The sequence below is a fragment of the Siniperca chuatsi genome, linkage group LG7 (assembly GCF_020085105.1).
Source record: "Siniperca chuatsi isolate FFG_IHB_CAS linkage group LG7, ASM2008510v1, whole genome shotgun sequence".
NCBI classification, from domain to species: Eukaryota; Metazoa; Chordata; class Actinopteri; order Centrarchiformes; family Sinipercidae; genus Siniperca; species Siniperca chuatsi.
The window spans coordinates 6,873,473-6,882,688 of NC_058048.1; the positions used below are offsets into that span (position 1 = coordinate 6,873,473).

General features: G+C 41.1%; 1 long non-coding RNA gene across 1 annotated transcript; it reads right to left on the reverse strand.

Annotated features, from left to right (window-relative positions):
- Positions 1–1,470: 1,470 nt before the first annotated feature.
- On the reverse strand, positions 1,471–3,979 carry LOC122879367. Its single transcript, XR_006378690.1, has 2 exons — positions 3,681–3,979; positions 1,471–2,441 (listed from the first exon to the last, which is right to left on the reverse strand). It is a non-coding gene; the product is annotated as an uncharacterized LOC122879367 (long non-coding RNA).
- Positions 3,980–9,216: the final 5,237 nt, after the last annotated feature.

Sequence of the window (9,216 nt, forward strand, 5' to 3'; positions counted from 1 at the left end):
GCTGGAGGGGTGAAGGAGAGTGTAAATCTGACGATGGCGCGCAGAGAAAAAAGACGCAGAGAGAAACACAGAGAGAATGCACTGGCAGATCACACACGTCGTCTGTGATAGATGAAGAGGAAAATTATCTCGCACTTTGTGCAAGACACTTAGACACAAAGAGACACTCAGTAACATTTGTCACACATGGTGGTGGAGGAGAATAAAGGCTCACATGTGAAGCAATTAGAATTATTATTTAAAAAAGCAAATGGATTCAGTCACAGTACTAATACTGTGTGTAAAATGAGTGATGACTTGTTGCTTTGATCAGGAACACGTATGAAGTCATCACTTACAAGTGGAGGTAATTAATTATTCACTTAGGGTGTAGAAATTTGCATTTGTAAATTGGACATAGTACCATTTTACTTGATTCAATGACCTGTGGTGCAAGGTGATTCAAAAGTAACACATTACCTGCGTGAAAACCTTTTATCTCCAAATGCCAACAAAGTGGTGTAATTTTGCAGTGATATTTGAAATTTCATTACAAAGACAGGAAAGTAATCATGGAGTTCAAGAACAAAAGCTCATCAGAGTCTGCGCAAGTGGTGGCACAACTTTTCTATGATTTCTGTGCTTGTTTTGTCTTCAAGAGAAAATATAACAATGCAGCATTTGGTCTCGCTACACCTCTACGTAGTGGCAAAATAGATTATTAATGGAAACATGACATGATATAGTCAAACTAGTAGCTTCGCTACATGTAGCGTTGCTTCTCCCAAAAAACTGGTCATCGGATCCATTGTTAATATAAACATATTGATGCGTGCAGCTTTAACACAAAGCCTGCTTTACAAACTTAGTAGTTTGGAATTTGAAAGACATGAGATTTTACCAAGAAGGGTCTTGCGAAAAGGTGGTATTGGTTGCATCATGGGAAATGTAGGATCCAGGGTTTTAGAGCATGACCCATACTAGGGACTATGAGTCAGGATATCTCAGCTTCTGCTGCTTTGACTTTGAACCTGATGAAGTCCTCCAACTTTCTGAGTGCAATACTAAATCGATGGAGTAGCCCTTAAAGTAATGCAACGGATGAAGTGACCGCTTATGATTTTAAAACTGGTGCCAGGTAATCGATAGTAGAACTATCTGCATACAGCTGGTAGAACATTTTTAGAGGTGTCCAAGAAAATAAAAGATTGAGAAGATTCTATCCAAATAAATATGATTACAGGGGAGAAGCAAAACAAAAATAAAGACAAAGACCAACTCTGGCTGGTTACCAGCTAGAAACAGATACAATGGCTCAAAATATCAAAATAATGTTGTCTGACTATTATTAGATCTATGTAACCAGGCAACATGTAGTTTAGTTATAGCAAGCGAGTAGAAATGCTTTGGAATTATAGGCAAATACATTTATATTCATTCATTCAATGTATGAATCTTTTGAGTCAGTTCCATAAATACTTTAGGTTAAAATGATATTTTGACTCAACTTTAATACAAAATCCTTGTAAACAGCAAAAATATGAGACATTTTTTGAGTGTACATGTGTGCCCACCAGGTAAGACACATCAAAATACTTTCCTCCATCGTCACATTCATACATATGAAGTTCAAAACAACAGGTAAATGAATGCAGGGAGAATCCATAGAGTGCTACATCAAGGAGGAGGAGGAGGAGAAATGGATCTGCACTTCAAACCACCTGGTGAAGACCTCTGCGGACAGATCCATCTCTCGCTCTCTCTTCCTATCTGGCTCTATCTCTCGTGCTCTCTTTCTGTCTCGCTCTGACAGATTTATTAAGAGGCAGGGATCAAAACGAGTCCCCAGCTCCCTCCTCTCCTCATCCCTTGCTTTCTCCTCTTCTTCATCAACTGACAGCTTCTCCTCCCTCCTTCTCTTACTCTCTCCTTGTCCCATGGCCCAAGCCTATATTATTGAGCCCACCAGAGAAAATAAGAGAAATAGGGGGTGGGAAAGGAGATGAAGAGGAGGAGATGGGAGTGGAGAGGATGAATATCTTTTTTCCGTCCCTGTGGCCTGCTTTAAAAGATTCTTTGCCACATGCGCGCACACACACAAACTTGTCACTTTCTGTCCTTTTACCCACATGAAGTTGTCTTTTCTTATCATCTTATGAACAGTGAACAGAGTGTGTGCTTTCAGCAAACTTCAGGGGGGATTTTTTGTAGGGAAATAAAAAATGTATGTCACAATCAATGGCGAGCACAGGCTTACTCAGGCAAATGTTATCTTTCCATTCGCCTCACTGATGCTCCACGCTGCATTCAAAGCCTATGACTAGTCAGAAAAAACATCCAACACTGACAGATGGGGGTATTTCTCAATCGCCATTTTCCTGGAGTGATGCCTCCCATCAGATTGAACACGGAGGGATGTGAAAAAGGACAGCAGAGAAAACAGCAGCCACCTCACTTCTGCCCTGTTGAAGTCAGTTATGAACATTTTAATATTACTTCTTTCCTCACACATAATACAATGGTGCACATCTTCTTTATATAACTGGTGACAATCAAAAGGTAAACATCAACTGAGAAAAACAACATTCAGTGTTTCTAACCAGTGTTTTGTGTGTTTTTTTTTTGGTATATGGCAATGGGTCCCAACATTTTTGGCTTGTGACCCACGGCGGTTGCATATGCATATGTGAAAATATATGTTCTTTGTTTTATAGATTTAGAAGCCTAAAGAGGTAAAATTATCCACAAATTAAACAAAAAAAAAAACAAAGATTAGAGAAAAAACAAAAATGTTGTGCTTCCTGTCCTCTTGATCATCTCACGACCTCTCAGATTTATCTTTTGACCCGCGGTTGAGAACCGCTAGTATGTGGGATGCTGAATGAAGTGCAAAAGTTTACTGGGAAAATTGGAAAGTTAATTCCCTTCAGAGACCTGCTTTAACCCAACGTAAATATTAATTCACTATTTATTTATTGGAATCTTTATTCTGCATATATACTATGTTGTATGTTTGTCTGTAGATAAACTGTACATTTTTGCACGTTTAGCTGACCTGCTGTGCTGAACAGAAGACTCTCTACTTTATGCCAGTAGTTAATTGGAATACATTAACTGGAGGTATACCAACCAGTGTCTTTCCCTATAATAAGTACCAAATTACATAGTCCATTCCAGGAACCTTCCAATGAATTTACAGTTACACATCAGTTCCTTTCAAGGAAATTACAGGAAACTATGGGACTAAAGTGTAACCCTAGTGTGTCTTGTAAATCCTAAAGTATTTGAAATAAAAAGAGCTAGAATGATAACTTTATAACACCTCATCAACAACACTCAATTTTGACACTAGCCACCAACAACTACCCACTGATATGGTGTTATTTAAGCACAAATGTAAATCCTCTTTAATATCCAATGCAATAGGATTGCAATGCAATCCGTACAATATTATAAAGAGTACGGTCTAGACCTGCTCTATAGGAAAAGTGCAATGAGATAACTTCTGTTATGAATTAGCGCTACATAAATAAAATTGAATTTAATTGAATAGCATCACATGATACAATCTACAGGGAACAATTCTCTTACTGCATGTTGCCATTTGTCAAATACTTAACAGAGTTTTCAAAACCTTTGCTAAATGTACAGTATGTAATAAAGTGGTAAACTATATTCTACAAAAAGACATGTTTACTCACTTCTCCAATGATAGGCTGCAGGGTTTGACTGCATCAAAAAATCTCTTCCCAAAGATGTTGAAAGGGACGAGACAGAGCTGCCAGAGACAAAGGAGGATGAAGACAGAGAGACACTAGAGACCGGGCTTCCTCCATTACCCCCTGGCCTTGCTGTCTGGCAGTACACGAGCAGCAGCAGTGGATGGACTCGGCCAGTCACCTATCAAAGCCTGTCTAATGAATAGTCCTCTAATCCCCTCATTGAGATACAGAGAACAGGCTCGCTGCTAATGCTCTCAGACAGAGATGCGCTCTTTCTCTCCCGCTCTCTCTCTCTCTCTCTCTCTCTCTCACAAACACACACACACACGGTTTCAAACATGAACAAGAATTATGCAAAAAACACACACTAAGGTGCACACACAATGGACAGACAGCGCACACCTACACAACATTCACATGCAAACACTGTGTTTTTGGAATATCATGCAGGTGCCATGGCCTCTCTCGCTTTTTCATACACACACAACAGCACAATACAACTCAACATTATTCTGCCTTTGTACTCAGCCGTAAGCCGCCTTAATTATTCCCGAGCAGAGTGGATTTCAAAGAGGGAAGACAAGAGGCCCTTGTCATTCTGGAATCGGTTTAACATGTTTGTTTTATTTCCGGCTCGTTTATGAGCTGGCTCGCCGAATAAGAAATATGAAGTCATTATGTTTAGATTGATGGAGAGAATTATATCCTGCATTCTCTTTCACCCGGCAAATCATTCAAACACTTCTGTTTTGACATCCTGCGTGTCTGTCTTTCATTTCCCTATTTCCTTTCTTGCCTTCTTTCTTTCTCTCTTTTTATACCCGTTGTATATTCAGCCAAACAAGGAATAAACACACCCATCTAGCTTTTCACAGTCTTTCCACTCCATCTTTTTCTCTTTCATCCTGGCTGTGCGTTCAGGCCAGATATCAAATAAACACAGAGATAAAGTAGCCATGCAAGCCCCCCCCCACACACACACACACACACACACACACACACACACACACCCCACCCATCTCTACCACCTGGCCAGAAGTGAGTGCCACCCACCGGACCTGCTCAATAGGAAGAACTTGAAAAGGGGAGAGAAATCATCGCCACTTCAGCTTTAGACGTCAGATTTTTGAAGTCACCTGTTTCCAATCTGAAATTTCATAAAAGCCGGTAAGGGGGGGGGGGGTTCAGCTTGAGGGACACACTGAGCAGTGTGAAATGTCAGCCAGGAACCAGTTAGCCAGCCCTGGACCTAAAATGGAAGACAACACAGCTGGGAAGCAAAAAGAGGGCGAGGAAGAGGATGGATGGTTGATAAAGATGAGGAAGGGAAAGTGCAATGAGATTACAGGAGGACAGGAAAGATTAGCAGCAGATGACACAAGAAGCAGAGAAATGAATGACAGATTTGAAAAAGAAGCTGTAAAAATTCTTAGAAGGGGAAGAGTGAGAGAAAGAAAGTGAACGAAAGAAAATAGACAAATTCTATTTATTCTCCAGAGCGGTGACCTACAGGGGGTCCAGGGACCTCAGCTCTTTATTTATATTGGCACAAGCCCCTGCGCATCATCCTGATGAATATTTATTTATTAATATTTCTGGATTTGTTCTGCTCGGAGGGGTCCTGTTTGTGTTGGCTGGGCTACGACTGGACCATCTGGTTGTCCTCAGGTTAGTTCTGAAAAACCGGACAGAGTCCAGAACCTCAGCGCACTCTAAAAACAGGCCCGGGACTATTTCTGTGATCCATAATTCATGCGGCTAGGGCTGAGCTCGCAGGCGCTAGGCAGAGGAGTGAGCTGTAACGCTGTGCTGGGTTTAGCTACATGACTGGAGGCCGGTGATGACAAAACACGTGAGATTTTTGTTCTTGGAAACGTTCCTCTGAACGGCAGAATAACGGTGCTTTCACCTTTGCAGCATTCTGTTGGTGACTAACTGATTTCCTGCCAGATATCCAGGAAAGACTATTTCTTTAAGCGTTTCTTGGGTGACCCATGAGTCTTATGGGTCTATTGCTGCTAGCGAGCGACAGAAAGTCAGATGATTCACAGGAGCATCTTACTGCTCTTTTTTTATTTTGTAGCTGAAAACAATATTTGCGGAATATCAGGATTTTATGTCTCATTTTTCATTCATTTATACATTTTACAGGACTTAACGTGTGCAAAGGGAGTCTGTTTAAACACATTACATCTGGCACAGTCGTGATCTTTTCGATAAATGATGCGTGAAAATGCATGTGTTAAAGTTAACATCCATCATCTGTGAACAGGGGAACTGCTGGTTTCAAAAGTTCGAATACAAAGCGGAAGACACCATGGAGCAGCTCAGAGTCACCAGCATTATGCCAATCCAAATGTCTATTGTCATTTCAAAACTAATAGAGTGTAACAACTACAAAGCAATTACAGAACACCTCCCTCCATCATGGATGTACACGAATGATGGATGGATAAATAATAATAATTCTAATAATAGAAATGTTTAGAAAATGTCCAAGGAGTAGTTTTGTGATTTAGTATTTTACTAAACGTGTGAGAGACAGATTTAAAAGAAGTCTAAGCAGCAGAGGCTGAGATATTAGGACTTTTACTCCCTAGGCTGAGCTCCAAAAACACTGAATCCTACATTTCCCATAATGCAACTAATACCGTCTTTTCACTCCCTGCCTGGTAAATGCCGATGTTTTTCAAACTCGACAGTTTGTAAAGCAGGCTTTTTTTTTATTAATAATGTGTAGTCTTTGAGCCCCAGCTGAGATACCCCTGATGACATCACTATGACATCATCGGAGGGTATTCTCTCAGACGTGACAAAGCCCCTCCGCAGTCACAGAAGACATTATACAACTGTTTTCAAAGGCTGCGTAGTTCTCCTCCATCAAAAAATCCCAGAAAGCAGCCACCACAAAGCCACAAAGATTTTTGCTACTTTTTACCTGCCAGTGAAGAACTTTAGGGGGGGGGGTCCCATCCCCCACTGTGCAGGTGCCCTGACCAACCAGTATGACTCAGTATGGTGCAGCAACAAGATGCTGCTGCGTAAGTAGTTTGCATACTGCTTTCACTGATGATTCACTCAAGTACTGTCAGTGTTTGACTCAAAGACCATGTATCAAACACAGATGATTTACATGAGGAGACTTCCCAAAGAGGAACGGGGTGGAGAAGAGGGTAGAGCTGTATGTGATGATGCTTTCTCTGCTTCTTTAATGTGGTACTTCACAGACATGTTTTATCACAGTGGAAGGTCAATGCTCGGGGTCACATTTGTTAACAAGGTGATCAATGTTAATCACAGACTGAACGATCAACACGGACGAGCGAGAGCAGCATTATTCAGCGCTTTTGGATTACTGGCAACATGATCTAGTGGCATTGTTGCTTTTATAATAAAGTGAGAGAATGTGCTAAAAACGCTAACGCCACGCTAATTTGGCCCGTTTATCAACACCGTCAGCAGTTACAGCAGTGGCAGTGACACACAGTTTATTGAGGCAATTTAGGTACTTTAAAATCCTTTGCACTGAATTGCTGCATTTTGCATCATAACTCATCTGATTACATCTGAACATACAGACATACACATATTTTTAGATTCAGTGGGACTTGCACTTTCTGAGGATAGCAGCTAAAGAACTTGCCTGGAATCATCAGGCTTCTAAGTTTTGTTCAATATCAAAGTAATCCAGTGATAGTTGTGTGTGCATTCATGGGTACACTGCAAACGGGAACTGCTAATAGCTAATTCGGCATACTTTTAATGGTGCTAATTTGTCAAAATGTAAATAAAGTATGAAAAATGGGCTCAAGTTGTAGCTCACAGCTAGCTAACTGATTGTTACGATTATCCCCCAAATATAAGTAAGACAAAGAATAATAATAGGAGTGACAAAATCCATTCATATTAAGTTTCTTTTTGTTGCACTATCAACATACATTAAGGGGGGGTATCAGACTTTGAAAACCCCTCCTCTAAACCTAGACAGCACTGCTCTATGAAACCAACATCGATCCTGCCGAGTGAGGACCACAGTTCAGCGGCAGACAGTGTTTCTTTCCTCCAGAAGCGCCAGAACCTCATTGGGATATTCTAAAGAAACCCTGCCTTGCTTTAAAACGCTGTGACGTCGCCACTGACCCAATTCTTGCAACAAACCCGCGAGCAGCCTCATGCGCTGCTGTATCTGCATATTTAACAGGAGGGAGCGGAAAGGAGGGGGTGGGAAAAGAGGGAAAAGAAACTCGCTGCCCCTTCTCTGCTCGCCCTCAAAGATTAAATTCACTGACGTATGACTATGAGTTTTTGACTGCCATAAATTAGAGCTAAAGATGAACCTCAAAGTGAGTCCTCTTTTTGTGTGACTCACCCCGTTGTGTGCAGTAATAGTGAGGGACGAATCAGCTGACGAATACGCTGTCAGTAAAAGACATTCACTCATCACAGAACCAAAGGCCCGCAGACAAATTTAAGGGAAGCTGCTGGCATAGTCGTACAGTCGAGGCAGTGTGTGTCCATATGCATTTAAAGCAGTGTTTTATTGCTCTGTGAGTCTGTTTACGCACATGCACGCAAGAGTTCTGTTTTGACGCATCTACATGCATTTTGATTTAAAAGTACAAGAAAGTCGTGCTTTGTGAGAGTGTTCGTCAGTGCATTTGTGCGTGTTTGAGAGTTTCTATTTGAGAAAACAAGAAAGCGACAGCAACTGGGAGAGTCAAAGCAAAGAATGTGATTGTGTTTGACATGCTGAAATCCAGTCTCATCCCCAGCTGTCTGTTTCAGAGCAGCAGACAGAGATATGGAAAGAGTAAGTAGAGCGTAAATGTTCCTTTAACACATCATATGTTCTGGGCTATCGCTATGCATTTCATCCCCCTCTATCTCTTCCATCTTGATACACACCATACACCAGGCCTGGGAGGTACGCAACATGAAGCTCTCAGACATATTGAGCAAATTAAGCATTGTTAAAGAGGAAATGTTGCAGTTAAGATGTCTTGTGAATTCTCCTCAGGAATCACCTCAGAAACCACGAGAAGCCTGTTCCTGGTTACGCATAACATAAATGAGTGCAGCTCTGCAAAGAATTGAGCATTTTATGGGATGACCGTCACGTAAAAATGTAATACGGTAATTTTACATTAATTCATCCTTAGATTTGGCCATTTTCCTGCCAAAAAGCCTTCGAATTGTTTTAGGTATGTCAGCAGCTCCAAAAGACATGGTAAGACAAAGGTTTTGGGCAAAGGCATTGATTCTTGACCTTGGGAACAGTATGTTCGACATAATAATGTCAACTCAAGGTCCACTTGAGTGTCATCACCTGACTTAACTGTGGAATTTCAAAGGAAAAGTTCGACATTTTGGTAAATACGCTTATTTGCTCGCTTGCCAAGAGTTACATTCGATACCAGTCTCATATTTGTAAGCTAAATGTGAAGCTACAACCAGCAGCCGGTTATCTTAGCTTTGCACAAAGCCTGGAAACAACGTCTTGTTTGTGGAATCCGTA